Raw genomic sequence first — 13742 nt, 5'->3', positions numbered from 1 at the left:
AACAGCAGATGAATCAGTTTGTGTAAGTAATTAACCTACGATATGCTGGGGAACTTTGTCAAAAGGCTGAGTTCCAGAGCTTTCAGAGAGCAAGTCTTCACCTGTTTAAGAAACAACCCTTCTGAAATTACATTGCAGTGCCGTGACCCGGATTCGAACCGGGGTTGCTGCGGCCACAACGCAGAGTACTAACCACTATACGATCACGGCTGGCTACAAGAGGTGGCTTTGTAAAGCCTACATAGGCTGTGAAAGTGATGTGCACAAGCTGTCTAAACACTTTTCATATTGGTCTCGATAATGAATAAAGTGAAGAAACAGTCAAGCTTTACACATTTAAATAGTGCCCTTTTTCCGTGACATTGGAATATCTCAATTGCATCCTCCTCACATCATCTCTAATTCTCTCAACCGATTGGTGAGAATACCTGAGTGCACTCCCCTCTGACCTACTCCACCAATGTGTACAATAAAATGCTTGAAAAGGTACTGCTGAGATTTGAACTCAGGATCTCCTGTTTACTAGACAGGCACTTTAACCAACTAAGCCACAGCACCCATAAAAGAGATAAATTTACAGATGTGAACACCCACACCTATTTGAATCAAACCAGTCTCATTAATTTAACCCACATCTCTGTCAAGCAAAATCACATCACAAAAGAGATGTCTTTTACTAATATTGGTCATTCGAGGACAGTACATTTTTCATTTGGGTCTCGAGATGAATAAACTCAAGAACCTCTGACATGGATTCTTAAACTATGATTTGGGACCCAAAGCAGTTATTAACATGTCATAGGTGGGTCGCGAGATATGAGTAAACATTCAGAATCATACACTATTTCTTCATAATGTTGGTCGTACGAGGACACTGCATTTCTCATTTGGCTCTCGAGCTTAAAAATGGTAAAAACCTCTGAAACAGCAGATGAATCAGTTTGTGTAAGTAATTAACCTACGATATGCTGGGGAACTTTGTCAAAAGGCTGAGTTCCAGAGCTTTCAGAGTAAGTCTTCACCTGTTTAAAAAACAACCCTTCTGAAATTACATTGCAGTGCCGTGACCCGGATTCGAACCGGGGTTGCTGCGGCCACAACGCAGAGTACTAACCACTATACGATCACGGCTGGCTACAAGAGGTGGCTTTGTAAAGCCTACATAGGCTGTGAAAGTGATGTGCACAAGCTGTCTAAACACTTTTCATATTGGTCTCGATAATGAATAAAGTGAAGAAACAGTCAAGCTTTACACATTTAAATAGTGCCCTTTTTCCGTGACATTGGAATATCTCAATTGCATCCTCCTCACATCATCTCTAATTCTCTCAACCGATTGGTGAGAATACCTGAGTGCACTCCCCTCTGACCTACTCCACCAATGTGTACAATAAAATGCTTGAAAAGGTACTGCTGAGATTTGAACTCAGGATCTCCTGTTTACTAGACAGGCACTTTAACCAACTAAGCCACAGCACCCATAAAAGAGATACATTTTACAGATGTGAACACCCACACCTATTTGAATCAAACCAGTCTCATTAATTTAACCCACATCTCTGTCAAGCAAAATCACATCACAAAAGAGATGTCTTTTACTAATATTGGTCATTCGAGGACAGTACATTTTTCATTTGGGTCTCGAGATGAATAAACTCAAGAACCTCTGACATGGATTCTTAAACTATGATTTGGGACCCAAAGCAGTTATTAACATGTCATAGGTGGGTCGCGAGATATGAGTAAACATTCAGAATCATACACTATTTCTTCATAATGTTGGTCGTACGAGGACACTGCATTTCTCATTTGGCTCTCGAGCTTAAAAATGGTAAAAACCTCTGAAACAGCAGATGAATCAGTTTGTGTAAGTAATTAACCTACGATATGCTGGGGAACTTTGTCAAAAGGCTGAGTTCCAGAGCTTTCAGAGCAAGTCTTCACCTGTTTAAGAAACAACCCTTCTGAAATTACATTGCAGTGCCGTGACCCGGATTCGAACCGGGGTTGCTGCGGCCACAACGCAGAGTACTAACCACTATACGATCACGGCTGGCTACAAGAGGTGGCTTTGTAAAGCCTACATAGGCTGTGAAAGTGATGTGCACAAGCTGTCTAAACACTTTTCATATTGGTCTCGATAATGAATAAAGTGAAGAAACAGTCAAGCTTTACACATTTAAATAGTGCCCTTTTTCCGTGACATTGGAATATCTCAATTGCATCCTCCTCACATCATCTCTAATTCTCTCAACCGATTGGTGAGAATACCTGAGTGCACTCCCCTCTGACCTACTCCACCAATGTGTACAATAAAATGCTTGAAAAGGTACTGCTGAGATTTGAACTCAGGATCTCCTGTTTACTAGACAGGCACTTTAACCAACTAAGCCACAGCACCCATAAAAGAGATACATTTTACAGATGTGAACACCCACACCTATTTGAATCAAACCAGTCTCATTAATTTAACCCACATCTCTGTCAAGCAAAATCACATCACAAAAGAGATGTCTTTTACTAATATTGGTCATTCGAGGACAGTACATTTTTCATTTGGGTCTCGAGATGAATAAACTCAAGAACCTCTGACATGGATTCTTAAACTATGATTTGGGACCCAAAGCAGTTATTAACATGTCATAGGTGGGTCGCGAGATATGAGTAAACATTCAGAATCATACACTATTTCTTCATAATGTTGGTCGTACGAGGACACTGCATTTCTCATTTGGCTCTCGAGCTTAAAAATGGTAAAAACCTCTGAAACAGCAGATGAATCAGTTTGTGTAAGTAATTAACCTACGATATGCTGGGGAACTTTGTCAAAAGGCTGAGTTCCAGAGCTTTCAGAGTAAGTCTTCACCTGTTTAAAAACAACCCTTCTGAAATTACATTGCAGTGCCGTGACCCGGATTCGAACCGGGGTTGCTGCGGCCACAACGCAGAGTACTAACCACTATACGATCACGGCTGGCTACAAGAGGTGGCTTTGTAAAGCCTACATAGGCTGTGAAAGTGATGTGCACAAGCTGTCTAAACACTTTTCATATTGGTCTCGATAATGAATAAAGTGAAGAAACAGTCAAGCTTTACACATTTAAATAGTGCCCTTTTTCCGTGACATTGGAATATCTCAATTGCATCCTCCTCACATCATCTCTAATTCTCTCAACCGATTGGTGAGAATACCTGAGTGCACTCCCCTCTGACCTACTCCACCAATGTGTACAATAAAATGCTTGAAAAGGTACTGCTGAGATTTGAACTCAGGATCTCCTGTTTACTAGACAGGCACTTTAACCAACTAAGCCACAGCACCCATAAAAGAGATACATTTTACAGATGTGAACACCCACACCTATTTGAATCAAACCAGTCTCATTAATTTAACCCACATCTCTGTCAAGCAAAATCACATCACAAAAGAGATGTCTTTTACTAATATTGGTCATTCGAGGACAGTACATTTTTCATTTGGGTCTCGAGATGAATAAACTCAAGAACCTCTGACATGGATTCTTAAACTATGATTTGGGACCCAAAGCAGTTATTAACATGTCATAGGTGGGTCGCGAGATATGAGTAAACATTCAGAATCATACACTATTTCTTCATAATGTTGGTCGTACGAGGACACTGCATTTCTCATTTGGCTCTCGAGCTTAAAAATGGTAAAAACCTCTGAAACAGCAGATGAATCAGTTTGTGTAAGTAATTAACCTACGATATGCTGGGGAACTTTGTCAAAAGGCTGAGTTCCAGAGCTTTCAAGTCTTCACCTGTTTAAAAACAACCCTTCTGAAATTACATTGCAGTGCCGTGACCCGGATTCGAACCGGGGTTGCTGCGGCCACAACGCAGAGTACTAACCACTATACGATCACGGCTGGCTACAAGAGGTGGCTTTGTAAAGCCTACATAGGCTGTGAAAGTGATGTGCACAAGCTGTCTAAACACTTTTCATATTGGTCTCGATAATGAATAAAGTGAAGAAACAGTCAAGCTTTACACATTTAAATAGTGCCCTTTTTCCGTGACATTGGAATATCTCAATTGCATCCTCCTCACATCATCTCTAATTCTCTCAACCGATTGGTGAGAATACCTGAGTGCACTCCCCTCTGACCTACTCCACCAATGTGTACAATAAAATGCTTGAAAAGGTACTGCTGAGATTTGAACTCAGGATCTCCTGTTTACTAGACAGGCACTTTAACCAACTAAGCCACAGCACCCATAAAAGAGATACATTTTACAGATGTGAACACCCACACCTATTTGAATCAAACCAGTCTCATTAATTTAACCCACATCTCTGTCAAGCAAAATCACATCACAAAAGAGATGTCTTTTACTAATATTGGTCATTCGAGGACAGTACATTTTTCATTTGGGTCTCGAGATGAATAAACTCAAGAACCTCTGACATGGATTCTTAAACTATGATTTGGGACCCAAAGCAGTTATTAACATGTCATAGGTGGGTCGCGAGATATGAGTAAACATTCAGAATCATACACTATTTCTTCATAATGTTGGTCGTACGAGGACACTGCATTTCTCATTTGGCTCTCGAGCTTAAAAATGGTAAAAACCTCTGAAACAGCAGATGAATCAGTTTGTGTAAGTAATTAACCTACGATATGCTGGGGAACTTTGTCAAAAGGCTGAGTTCCAGAGCTTTCAGAGTAAGTCTTCACCTGTTTAAGAAACAACCCTTCTGAAATTACATTGCAGTGCCGTGACCCGGATTCGAACCGGGGTTGCTGCGGCCACAACGCAGAGTACTAACCACTATACGATCACGGCTGGCTACAAGAGGTGGCTTTGTAAAGCCTACATAGGCTGTGAAAGTGATGTGCACAAGCTGTCTAAACACTTTTCATATTGGTCTCGATAATGAATAAAGTGAAGAAACAGTCAAGCTTTACACATTTAAATAGTGCCCTTTTTCCGTGACATTGGAATATCTCAATTGCATCCTCCTCACATCATCTCTAATTCTCTCAACCGATTGGTGAGAATACCTGAGTGCACTCCCCTCTGACCTACTCCACCAATGTGTACAATAAAATGCTTGAAAAGGTACTGCTGAGATTTGAACTCAGGATCTCCTGTTTACTAGACAGGCACTTTAACCAACTAAGCCACAGCACCCATAAAAGAGATACATTTTACAGATGTGAACACCCACACCTATTTGAATCAAACCAGTCTCATTAATTTAACCCACATCTCTGTCAAGCAAAATCACATCACAAAAGAGATGTCTTTTACTAATATTGGTCATTCGAGGACAGTACATTTTTCATTTGGGTCTCGAGATGAATAAACTCAAGAACCTCTGACATGGATTCTTAAACTATGATTTGGGACCCAAAGCAGTTATTAACATGTCATAGGTGGGTCGCGAGATATGAGTAAACATTCAGAATCATACACTATTTCTTCATAATGTTGGTCGTACGAGGACACTGCATTTCTCATTTGGCTCTCGAGCTTAAAAATGGTAAAAACCTCTGAAACAGCAGATGAATCAGTTTTGTAAGTAATTAACCAACATAATTAACCTACGATATGCTGGGGAACTTTGTCAAAAGGCTGAGTTCCAGAGCTTTCAGAGTAAGTCTTCACCTGTTTAAAAACAACCCTTCTGAAATTACATTGCAGTGCCGTGACCCGGATTCGAACCGGGGTTGCTGCGGCCACAACGCAGAGTACTAACCACTATACGATCACGGCTGGCTACAAGAGGTGGCTTTGTAAAGCCTACATAGGCTGTGAAAGTGATGTGCACAAGCTGTCTAAACACTTTTCATATTGGTCTCGATAATGAATAAAGTGAAGAAACAGTCAAGCTTTCCACATTTAAATAGTGCCCTTTTTCCGTGACATTGGAATATCTCAATTGCATCCTCCTCACATCATCTCTAATTCTCTCAACCGATTGGTGAGAATACCTGAGTGCACTCCCCTCTGACCTACTCCACCAATGTGTACAATAAAATGCTTGAAAAGGTACTGCTGAGATTTGAACTCAGGATCTCCTGTTTACTAGGCACTTTAACCAATGTGTACAATAAAATGCTTGAAAAGGTACTGCTGAGATTTGAACTCAGGATCTCCTGTTTACTAGACAGGCACTTTAACCAACTAAGCCACAGCACCCATAAAAGAGATACATTTTACAGATGTGAACACCCACACCTATTTGAATCAAACCAGTCTCATTAATTTAACCCACATCTCTGTCAAGCAAAATCACATCACAAAAGAGATGTCTTTTACTAATATTGGTCATTCGAGGACAGTACATTTTTCATTTGGGTCTCGAGATGAATAAACTCAAGAACCTCTGACATGGATTCTTAAACTATGATTTGGGACCCAAAGCAGTTATTAACATGTCATAGGTGGGTCGCGAGATATATGAGTAAACATTCAGAATCATACACTATTTCTTCATAATGTTGGTCGTACGAGGACACTGCATTTCTCATTTGGCTCTCGAGCTTAAAAATGGTAAAAACCTCTGAAACAGCAGATGAATCAGTTTGTGTAAGTAATTAACCTACGATATGCTGGGGAACTTTGTCAAAAGGCTGAGTTCCAGAGCTTTCAGAGTAAGTCTTCACCTGTTTAAAAACAACCCTTCTGAAATTACATTGCAGTGCCGTGACCCGGATTCGAACCGGGGTTGCTGCGGCCACAACGCAGAGTACTAACCACTATACGATCACGGCTGGCTACAAGAGGTGGCTTTGTAAAGCCTACATAGGCTGTGAAAGTGATGTGCACAAGCTGTCTAAACACTTTTCATATTGGTCTCGATAATGAATAAAGTGAAGAAACAGTCAAGCTTTCCACATTTAAATAGTGCCCTTTTTCCGTGACATTGGAATATCTCAATTGCATCCTCCTCACATCATCTCTAATTCTCTCAACCGATTGGTGAGAATACCTGAGTGCACTCCCCTCTGACCTACTCCACCAATGTGTACAATAAAATGCTTGAAAAGGTACTGCTGAGATTTGAACTCAGGATCTCCTGTTTACTAGACAGGCACTTTAACCAACTAAGCCACAGCACCCATAAAAGAGATAAATTTTACAGATGTGAACACCCACACCTATTTGAATCAAACCAGTCTCATTAATTTAACCCACATCTCTGTCAAGCAAAATCACATCACAAAAGAGATGTCTTTTACTAATATTGGTCATTCGAGGACAGTACATTTTTCATTTGGGTCTCGAGATGAATAAACTCAAGAACCTCTGACATGGATTCTTAAACTATGATTTGGGACCCAAAGCAGTTATTAACATGTCATAGGTGGGTCGCGAGATATGAGTAAACATTCAGAATCATACACTATTTCTTCATAATGTTGGTCGTACGAGGACACTGCATTTCTCATTTGGCTCTCGAGCTTAAAAATGGTAAAAACCTCTGAAACAGCAGATGAATCAGTTTGTGTAAGTAATTAACCTACGATATGCTGGGGAACTTTGTCAAAAGGCTGAGTTCCAGAGCTTTCAGAGTAAGTCTTCACCTGTTTAAAAACAACCCTTCTGAAATTACATTGCAGTGCCGTGACCCGGATTCGAACCGGGGTTGCTGCGGCCACAACGCAGAGTACTAACCACTATACGATCACGGCTGGCTACAAGAGGTGGCTTTGTAAAGCCTACATAGGCTGTGAAAGTGATGTGCACAAGCTGTCTAAACACTTTTCATATTGGTCTCGATAATGAATAAAGTGAAGAAACAGTCAAGCTTTCCACATTTAAATAGTGCCCTTTTTCCGTGACATTGGAATATCTCAATTGCATCCTCCTCACATCATCTCTAATTCTCTCAACCGATTGGTGAGAATACCTGAGTGCACTCCCCTCTGACCTACTCCACCAATGTGTACAATAAAATGCTTGAAAAGGTACTGCTGAGATTTGAACTCAGGATCTCCTGTTTACTAGACAGGCACTTTAACCAACTAAGCCACAGCACCCATAAAAGAGATACATTTTACAGATGTGAACACCCACACCTATTTGAATCAAACCAGTCTCATTAATTTAACCCACATCTCTGTCAAGCAAAATCACATCACAAAAGAGATGTCTTTTACTAATATTGGTCATTCGAGGACAGTACATTTTTCATTTGGGTCTCGAGATGAATAAACTCAAGAACCTCTGACATGGATTCTTAAACTATGATTTGGGACCCAAAGCAGTTATTAACATGTCATAGGTGGGTCGCGAGATATGAGTAAACATTCAGAATCATACACTATTTCTTCATAATGTTGGTCGTACGAGGACACTGCATTTCTCATTTGGCTCTCGAGCTTAAAAATGGTAAAAACCTCTGAAACAGCAGATGAATCAGTTTGTGTAAGTAATTAACCTACGATATGCTGGGGAACTTTGTCAAAAGGCTGAGTTCCAGAGCTTTCAGAGCAAGTCTTCACCTGTTTAAGAAACAACCCTTCTGAAATTACATTGCAGTGCCGTGACCCGGATTCGAACCGGGGTTGCTGCGGCCACAACGCAGAGTACTAACCACTATACGATCACGGCTGGCTACAAGAGGTGGCTTTGTAAAGCCTACATAGGCTGTGAAAGTGATGTGCACAAGCTGTCTAAACACTTTTCATATTGGTCTCGATAATGAATAAAGTGAAGAAACAGTCAAGCTTTACACATTTAAATAGTGCCCTTTTTCCGTGACATTGGAATATCTCAATTGCATCCTCCTCACATCATCTCTAATTCTCTCAACCGATTGGTGAGAATACCTGAGTGCACTCCCCTCTGACCTACTCCACCAATGTGTACAATAAAATGCTTGAAAAGGTACTGCTGAGATTTGAACTCAGGATCTCCTGTTTACTAGACAGGCACTTTAACCAACTAAGCCACAGCACCCATAAAAGAGATAAATTTTACAGATGTGAACACCCACACCTATTTGAATCAAACCAGTCTCATTAATTTAACCCACATCTCTGTCAAGCAAAATCACATCACAAAAGAGATGTCTTTTACTAATATTGGTCATTCGAGGACAGTACATTTTTCATTTGGGTCTCGAGATGAATAAACTCAAGAACCTCTGACATGGATTCTTAAACTATGATTTGGGACCCAAAGCAGTTATTAACATGTCATAGGTGGGTCGCGAGATATGAGTAAACATTCAGAATCATACACTATTTCTTCATAATGTTGGTCGTACGAGGACACTGCATTTCTCATTTGGCTCTCGAGCTTAAAAATGGTAAAAACCTCTGAAACAGCAGATGAATCAGTTTGTGTAAGTAATTAACCTACGATATGCTGGGGAACTTTGTCAAAAGGCTGAGTTCCAGAGCTTTCAGAGCAAGTCTTCACCTGTTTAAAAACAACCCTTCTGAAATTACATTGCAGTGCCGTGACCCGGATTCGAACCGGGGTTGCTGCGGCCACAACGCAGAGTACTAACCACTATACGATCACGGCTGGCTACAAGAGGTGGCTTTTGTAAAGCCTACATAGGCTGTGAAAGTGATGTGCACAAGCTGTCTAAACACTTTTCATATTGGTCTCGATAATGAATAAAGTGAAGAAACAGTCAAGCTTTCCACATTTAAATAGTGCACTTTTCCGTAATTGCATCCATTCCTCGATAATGAAAATAGTGCCCTTTTTCCGTGACATTGGAATATCTCAATTGCATCCTCCTCACATCATCTCTAATTCTCTCAACCGATTGGTGAGAATACCTGAGTGCACTCCTCTGACCTACTCCACCAATGTGTACAATAAAATGCTTGAAAAGGTACTGCTGAGATTTGAACTCAGGATCTCCTGTTTACTAGACAGGCACTTTAACCAACTAAGCCACAGCACCCATAAAAGAGATACATTTTACAGATGTGAACACCCACACCTATTTGAATCAAACCAGTCTCATTAATTTAACCCACATCTCTGTCAAGCAAAATCACATCACAAAAGAGATGTCTTTTACTAATATTGGTCATTCGAGGACAGTACATTTTTCATTTGGGTCTCGAGATGAATAAACTCAAGAACCTCTGACATGGATTCTTAAACTATGATTTGGGACCCAAAGCAGTTATTAACATGTCATAGGTGGGTCTTTCACGAAAGCAGATATGAGTAAACATTCAGACATTTCTTCATAATGTTGGTCGCGAGATATGAGTAAACATTCAGAATCATACACATTTCTTCATAATGTTGGTCGTACGAGGACACTGCATTTCTCATTTGGCTCTCGAGCTTAAAAATGGTAAAAACCTCTGAAACAGCAGATGAATCAGTTTGTGTAAGTAATTAACCTACGATATGCTGGGGAACTTTGTCAAAAGGCTGAGTTCCAGAGCTTTCAGAGCAAGTCTTCACCTGTTCAAAAAACAACCCTTCTGAAATTACATTGCAGTGCCGTGACCCGGATTCGAACCGGGGTTGCTGCGGCCACAACGCAGAGTACTAACCACTATACGATCACGGCTGGCTACAAGAGGTGGCTTTGTAAAGCCTACATAGGCTGTGAAAGTGATGTGCACAAGCTGTCTAAACACTTTTCATATTGGTCTCGATAATGAATAAAGTGAAGAAACAGTCAAGCTTTCCACATTTAAATAGTGCCCTTTTTCCGTGACATTGGAATATCTCAATTGCATCCTCCTCACATCATCTCTAATTCTCTCAACCGATTGGTGAGAATACCTGAGTGCACTCCCCTCTGACCTACTCCACCAATGTGTACAATAAAATGCTTGAAAAGGTACTGCTGAGATTTGAACTCAGGATCTCCTGTTTACTAGACAGGCACTTTAACCAACTAAGCCACAGCACCCATAAAAGAGATACATTTTACAGATGTGAACACCCACACCTATTTGAATCAAACCAGTCTCATTAATTTAACCCACATCTCTGTCAAGCAAAATCACATCACAAAAGAGATGTCTTTTACTAATATTGGTCATTCGAGGACAGTACATTTTTCATTTGGGTCTCGAGATGAATAAACTCAAGAACCTCTGACATGGATTCTTAAACTATGATTTGGGACCCAAAGCAGTTATTAACATGTCATAGGTGGGTCGCGAGATATGAGTAAACATTCAGAATCATACACTATTTCTTCATAATGTTGGTCGTACGAGGACACTGCATTTCTCATTTGGCTCTCGAGCTTAAAAATGGTAAAAACCTCTGAAACAGCAGATGAATCAGTTTGTGTAAGTAATTAACCTACGATATGCTGGGGAACTTTGTCAAAAGGCTGAGTTCCAGAGCTTTCAGAGCAAGTCTTCACCTGTTTAAGAAACAACCCTTCTGAAATTACATTGCAGTGCCGTGACCCGGATTCGAACCGGGGTTGCTGCGGCCACAACGCAGAGTACTAACCACTATACGATCACGGCTGGCTACAAGAGGTGGCTTTGTAAAGCCTACATAGGCTGTGAAAGTGATGTGCACAAGCTGTCTAAACACTTTTCATATTGGTCTCGATAATGAATAAAGTGAAGAAACAGTCAAGCTTTACACATTTAAATAGTGCCCTTTTTCCGTGACATTGGAATATCTCAATTGCATCCTCCTCACATCATCTCTAATTCTCTCAACCGATTGGTGAGAATACCTGAGTGCACTCCCCTCTGACCTACTCTCCACCAATGTGTACAATAAAATGCTTGAAAAGGTACTGCTGAGATTTGAACTCAGGATCTCCTGTTTACTAGACAGGCACTTTAACCAACTAAGCCACAGCACCCATAAAAGAGATACATTTTACAGATGTGAACACCCACACCTATTTGAATCAAACCAGTCTCATTAATTTAACCCACATCTCTGTCAAGCAAAATCACATCACAAAAGAGATGTCTTTTACTAATATTGGTCATTCGAGGACAGTACATTTTTCATTTGGGTCTCGAGATGAATAAACTCAAGAACCTCTGACATGGATTCTTAAACTATGATTTGGGACCCAAAGCAGTTATTAACATGTCATAGGTGGGTCGCGAGATATGAGTAAACATTCAGAATCATACACTATTTCTTCATAATGTTGGTCGTACGAGGACACTGCATTTCTCATTTGGCTCTCGAGCTTAAAAATGGTAAAAACCTCTGAAACAGCAGATGAATCAGTTTGTGTAAGTAATTAACCTACGATATGCTGGGGAACTTTGTCAAAAGGCTGAGTTCCAGAGCTTTCAGAGTAAGTCTTCACCTGTTTAAAAACAACCCTTCTGAAATTACATTGCAGTGCCGTGACCCGGATTCAAACCGGGGTTGCTGCGGCCACAACGCAGAGTACTAACCACTATACGATCACGGCTGGCTACAAGAGGTGGCTTTGTAAAGCCTACATAGGCTGTGAAAGTGATGTGCACAAGCTGTCTAAACACTTTTCATATTGGTCTCGATAATGAATAAAGTGAAGAAACAGTCAAGCTTTCCACATTTAAATAGTGCCCTTTTTCCGTGACATTGGAATATCTCAATTGCATCCTCCTCACATCATCTCTAATTCTCTCAACCGATTGGTGAGAATACCTGAGTGCACTCCCCTCTGACCTACTCCACCAATGTGTACAATAAAATGCTTGAAAAGGTACTGCTGAGATTTGAACTCAGGATCTCCTGTTTACTAGACAGGCACTTTAACCAACTAAGCCACAGCACCCATAAAAGAGATAAATTTTACAGATGTGAACACCCACACCTATTTGAATCAAACCAGTCTCATTAATTTAACCCACATCTCTGTCAAGCAAAATCACATCACAAAAGAGATGTCTTTTACTAATATTGGTCATTCGAGGACAGTACATTTTTCATTTGGGTCTCGAGATGAATAAACTCAAGAACCTCTGACATGGATTCTTAAACTATGATTTGGGACCCAAAGCAGTTATTAACATGTCATAGGTGGGTCGCGAGATATGAGTAAACATTCAGAATCATACACTATTTCTTCATAATGTTGGTCGTACGAGGACACTGCATTTCTCATTTGGCTCTCGAGCTTAAAAATGGTAAAAACCTCTGAAACAGCAGATGAATCAGTTTGTGTAAGTAATTAACCTACGATATGCTGGGGAACTTTGTCAAAAGGCTGAGTTCCAGAGCTTTCAGAGTAAGTCTTCACCTGTTTAAGAAACAACCCTTCTGAAATTACATTGCAGTGCCGTGACCCGGATTCGAACCGGGGTTGCTGCGGCCACAACGCAGAGTACTAACCACTATACGATCACGGCTGGCTACAAGAGGTGGCTTTGTAAAGCCTACATAGGCTGTGAAAGTGATGTGCACAAGCTGTCTAAACACTTTTCATATTGGTCTCGATAATGAATAAAGTGAAGAAACAGTCAAGCTTTCCACATTTAAATAGTGCCCTTTTTCCGTGACATTGGAATATCTCAATTGCATCCTCCTCACATCATCTCTAATTCTCTCAACCGATTGGTGAGAATACCTGAGTGCACTCCCCTCTGACCTACTCCACCAATGTGTACAATAAAATGCTTGAAAAGGTACTGCTGAGATTTGAACTCAGGATCTCCTGTTTACTAGACAGGCACTTTAACCAACTAAGCCACAGCACCCATAAAAGAGATACATTTTACAGATGTGAACACCCACACCTATTTGAATCAAACCAGTCTCATTAATTTAACCCACATCTCTGTCAAGCAAAATCACAT

At 40.6% G+C, this 13742-nt stretch overlaps 30 non-coding genes across 30 annotated transcripts; all 30 read right to left on the bottom strand.

Annotated features, from left to right (window-relative positions):
• Positions 1-138: 138 nt before the first annotated feature.
• trnah-gug (transfer RNA histidin (anticodon GUG)) lies at positions 139-210 on the bottom strand. Its single transcript has one exon. It is a non-coding gene; the product is annotated as a tRNA-His (tRNA).
• A 274-nt stretch (positions 211-484) lies between these two features.
• trnat-agu (transfer RNA threonine (anticodon AGU)) lies at positions 485-558 on the bottom strand. The gene has a single exon. It is a non-coding gene; the product is annotated as a tRNA-Thr (tRNA).
• Positions 559-1059: 501 nt separating this feature from the next.
• On the bottom strand, positions 1060-1131 carry trnah-gug (transfer RNA histidin (anticodon GUG)). Its single transcript has one exon. It is a non-coding gene; the product is annotated as a tRNA-His (tRNA).
• Positions 1132-1405: 274 nt separating this feature from the next.
• On the bottom strand, positions 1406-1479 carry trnat-agu (transfer RNA threonine (anticodon AGU)). The gene has a single exon. It is a non-coding gene; the product is annotated as a tRNA-Thr (tRNA).
• A 502-nt stretch (positions 1480-1981) lies between these two features.
• On the bottom strand, positions 1982-2053 carry trnah-gug (transfer RNA histidin (anticodon GUG)). The gene has a single exon. It is a non-coding gene; the product is annotated as a tRNA-His (tRNA).
• A 274-nt stretch (positions 2054-2327) lies between these two features.
• trnat-agu (transfer RNA threonine (anticodon AGU)) lies at positions 2328-2401 on the bottom strand. The gene has a single exon. It is a non-coding gene; the product is annotated as a tRNA-Thr (tRNA).
• Positions 2402-2902: 501 nt separating this feature from the next.
• On the bottom strand, positions 2903-2974 carry trnah-gug (transfer RNA histidin (anticodon GUG)). Its single transcript has one exon. It is a non-coding gene; the product is annotated as a tRNA-His (tRNA).
• Positions 2975-3248: 274 nt separating this feature from the next.
• trnat-agu (transfer RNA threonine (anticodon AGU)) lies at positions 3249-3322 on the bottom strand. Its single transcript has one exon. It is a non-coding gene; the product is annotated as a tRNA-Thr (tRNA).
• A 496-nt stretch (positions 3323-3818) lies between these two features.
• trnah-gug (transfer RNA histidin (anticodon GUG)) lies at positions 3819-3890 on the bottom strand. The gene has a single exon. It is a non-coding gene; the product is annotated as a tRNA-His (tRNA).
• Positions 3891-4164: 274 nt separating this feature from the next.
• Positions 4165-4238, bottom strand: trnat-agu (transfer RNA threonine (anticodon AGU)). Its single transcript has one exon. It is a non-coding gene; the product is annotated as a tRNA-Thr (tRNA).
• A 502-nt stretch (positions 4239-4740) lies between these two features.
• trnah-gug (transfer RNA histidin (anticodon GUG)) lies at positions 4741-4812 on the bottom strand. Its single transcript has one exon. It is a non-coding gene; the product is annotated as a tRNA-His (tRNA).
• A 274-nt stretch (positions 4813-5086) lies between these two features.
• trnat-agu (transfer RNA threonine (anticodon AGU)) lies at positions 5087-5160 on the bottom strand. Its single transcript has one exon. It is a non-coding gene; the product is annotated as a tRNA-Thr (tRNA).
• A 513-nt stretch (positions 5161-5673) lies between these two features.
• trnah-gug (transfer RNA histidin (anticodon GUG)) lies at positions 5674-5745 on the bottom strand. The gene has a single exon. It is a non-coding gene; the product is annotated as a tRNA-His (tRNA).
• A 352-nt stretch (positions 5746-6097) lies between these two features.
• Positions 6098-6171, bottom strand: trnat-agu (transfer RNA threonine (anticodon AGU)). Its single transcript has one exon. It is a non-coding gene; the product is annotated as a tRNA-Thr (tRNA).
• Positions 6172-6674: 503 nt separating this feature from the next.
• On the bottom strand, positions 6675-6746 carry trnah-gug (transfer RNA histidin (anticodon GUG)). The gene has a single exon. It is a non-coding gene; the product is annotated as a tRNA-His (tRNA).
• Positions 6747-7020: 274 nt separating this feature from the next.
• Positions 7021-7094, bottom strand: trnat-agu (transfer RNA threonine (anticodon AGU)). The gene has a single exon. It is a non-coding gene; the product is annotated as a tRNA-Thr (tRNA).
• A 501-nt stretch (positions 7095-7595) lies between these two features.
• On the bottom strand, positions 7596-7667 carry trnah-gug (transfer RNA histidin (anticodon GUG)). The gene has a single exon. It is a non-coding gene; the product is annotated as a tRNA-His (tRNA).
• A 274-nt stretch (positions 7668-7941) lies between these two features.
• On the bottom strand, positions 7942-8015 carry trnat-agu (transfer RNA threonine (anticodon AGU)). The gene has a single exon. It is a non-coding gene; the product is annotated as a tRNA-Thr (tRNA).
• A 502-nt stretch (positions 8016-8517) lies between these two features.
• trnah-gug (transfer RNA histidin (anticodon GUG)) lies at positions 8518-8589 on the bottom strand. The gene has a single exon. It is a non-coding gene; the product is annotated as a tRNA-His (tRNA).
• A 274-nt stretch (positions 8590-8863) lies between these two features.
• Positions 8864-8937, bottom strand: trnat-agu (transfer RNA threonine (anticodon AGU)). Its single transcript has one exon. It is a non-coding gene; the product is annotated as a tRNA-Thr (tRNA).
• Positions 8938-9438: 501 nt separating this feature from the next.
• On the bottom strand, positions 9439-9510 carry trnah-gug (transfer RNA histidin (anticodon GUG)). Its single transcript has one exon. It is a non-coding gene; the product is annotated as a tRNA-His (tRNA).
• A 317-nt stretch (positions 9511-9827) lies between these two features.
• trnat-agu (transfer RNA threonine (anticodon AGU)) lies at positions 9828-9901 on the bottom strand. The gene has a single exon. It is a non-coding gene; the product is annotated as a tRNA-Thr (tRNA).
• A 555-nt stretch (positions 9902-10456) lies between these two features.
• trnah-gug (transfer RNA histidin (anticodon GUG)) lies at positions 10457-10528 on the bottom strand. The gene has a single exon. It is a non-coding gene; the product is annotated as a tRNA-His (tRNA).
• Positions 10529-10802: 274 nt separating this feature from the next.
• On the bottom strand, positions 10803-10876 carry trnat-agu (transfer RNA threonine (anticodon AGU)). The gene has a single exon. It is a non-coding gene; the product is annotated as a tRNA-Thr (tRNA).
• Positions 10877-11378: 502 nt separating this feature from the next.
• trnah-gug (transfer RNA histidin (anticodon GUG)) lies at positions 11379-11450 on the bottom strand. The gene has a single exon. It is a non-coding gene; the product is annotated as a tRNA-His (tRNA).
• A 276-nt stretch (positions 11451-11726) lies between these two features.
• trnat-agu (transfer RNA threonine (anticodon AGU)) lies at positions 11727-11800 on the bottom strand. The gene has a single exon. It is a non-coding gene; the product is annotated as a tRNA-Thr (tRNA).
• Positions 11801-12301: 501 nt separating this feature from the next.
• Positions 12302-12373, bottom strand: trnah-gug (transfer RNA histidin (anticodon GUG)). Its single transcript has one exon. It is a non-coding gene; the product is annotated as a tRNA-His (tRNA).
• A 274-nt stretch (positions 12374-12647) lies between these two features.
• Positions 12648-12721, bottom strand: trnat-agu (transfer RNA threonine (anticodon AGU)). The gene has a single exon. It is a non-coding gene; the product is annotated as a tRNA-Thr (tRNA).
• A 502-nt stretch (positions 12722-13223) lies between these two features.
• trnah-gug (transfer RNA histidin (anticodon GUG)) lies at positions 13224-13295 on the bottom strand. The gene has a single exon. It is a non-coding gene; the product is annotated as a tRNA-His (tRNA).
• A 274-nt stretch (positions 13296-13569) lies between these two features.
• On the bottom strand, positions 13570-13643 carry trnat-agu (transfer RNA threonine (anticodon AGU)). Its single transcript has one exon. It is a non-coding gene; the product is annotated as a tRNA-Thr (tRNA).
• Between the last annotated feature and the right edge of the window lie 99 nt (positions 13644-13742).

Source organism: Oncorhynchus masou, unplaced genomic scaffold (genome assembly GCF_036934945.1).
Source record: "Oncorhynchus masou masou isolate Uvic2021 unplaced genomic scaffold, UVic_Omas_1.1 unplaced_scaffold_1203, whole genome shotgun sequence".
Classification (NCBI taxonomy): domain Eukaryota; kingdom Metazoa; phylum Chordata; class Actinopteri; order Salmoniformes; family Salmonidae; genus Oncorhynchus; species Oncorhynchus masou.
Note: the sequence above shows the minus strand (reverse complement) of the source record. Positions and strands in the feature narration are given on the sequence as shown.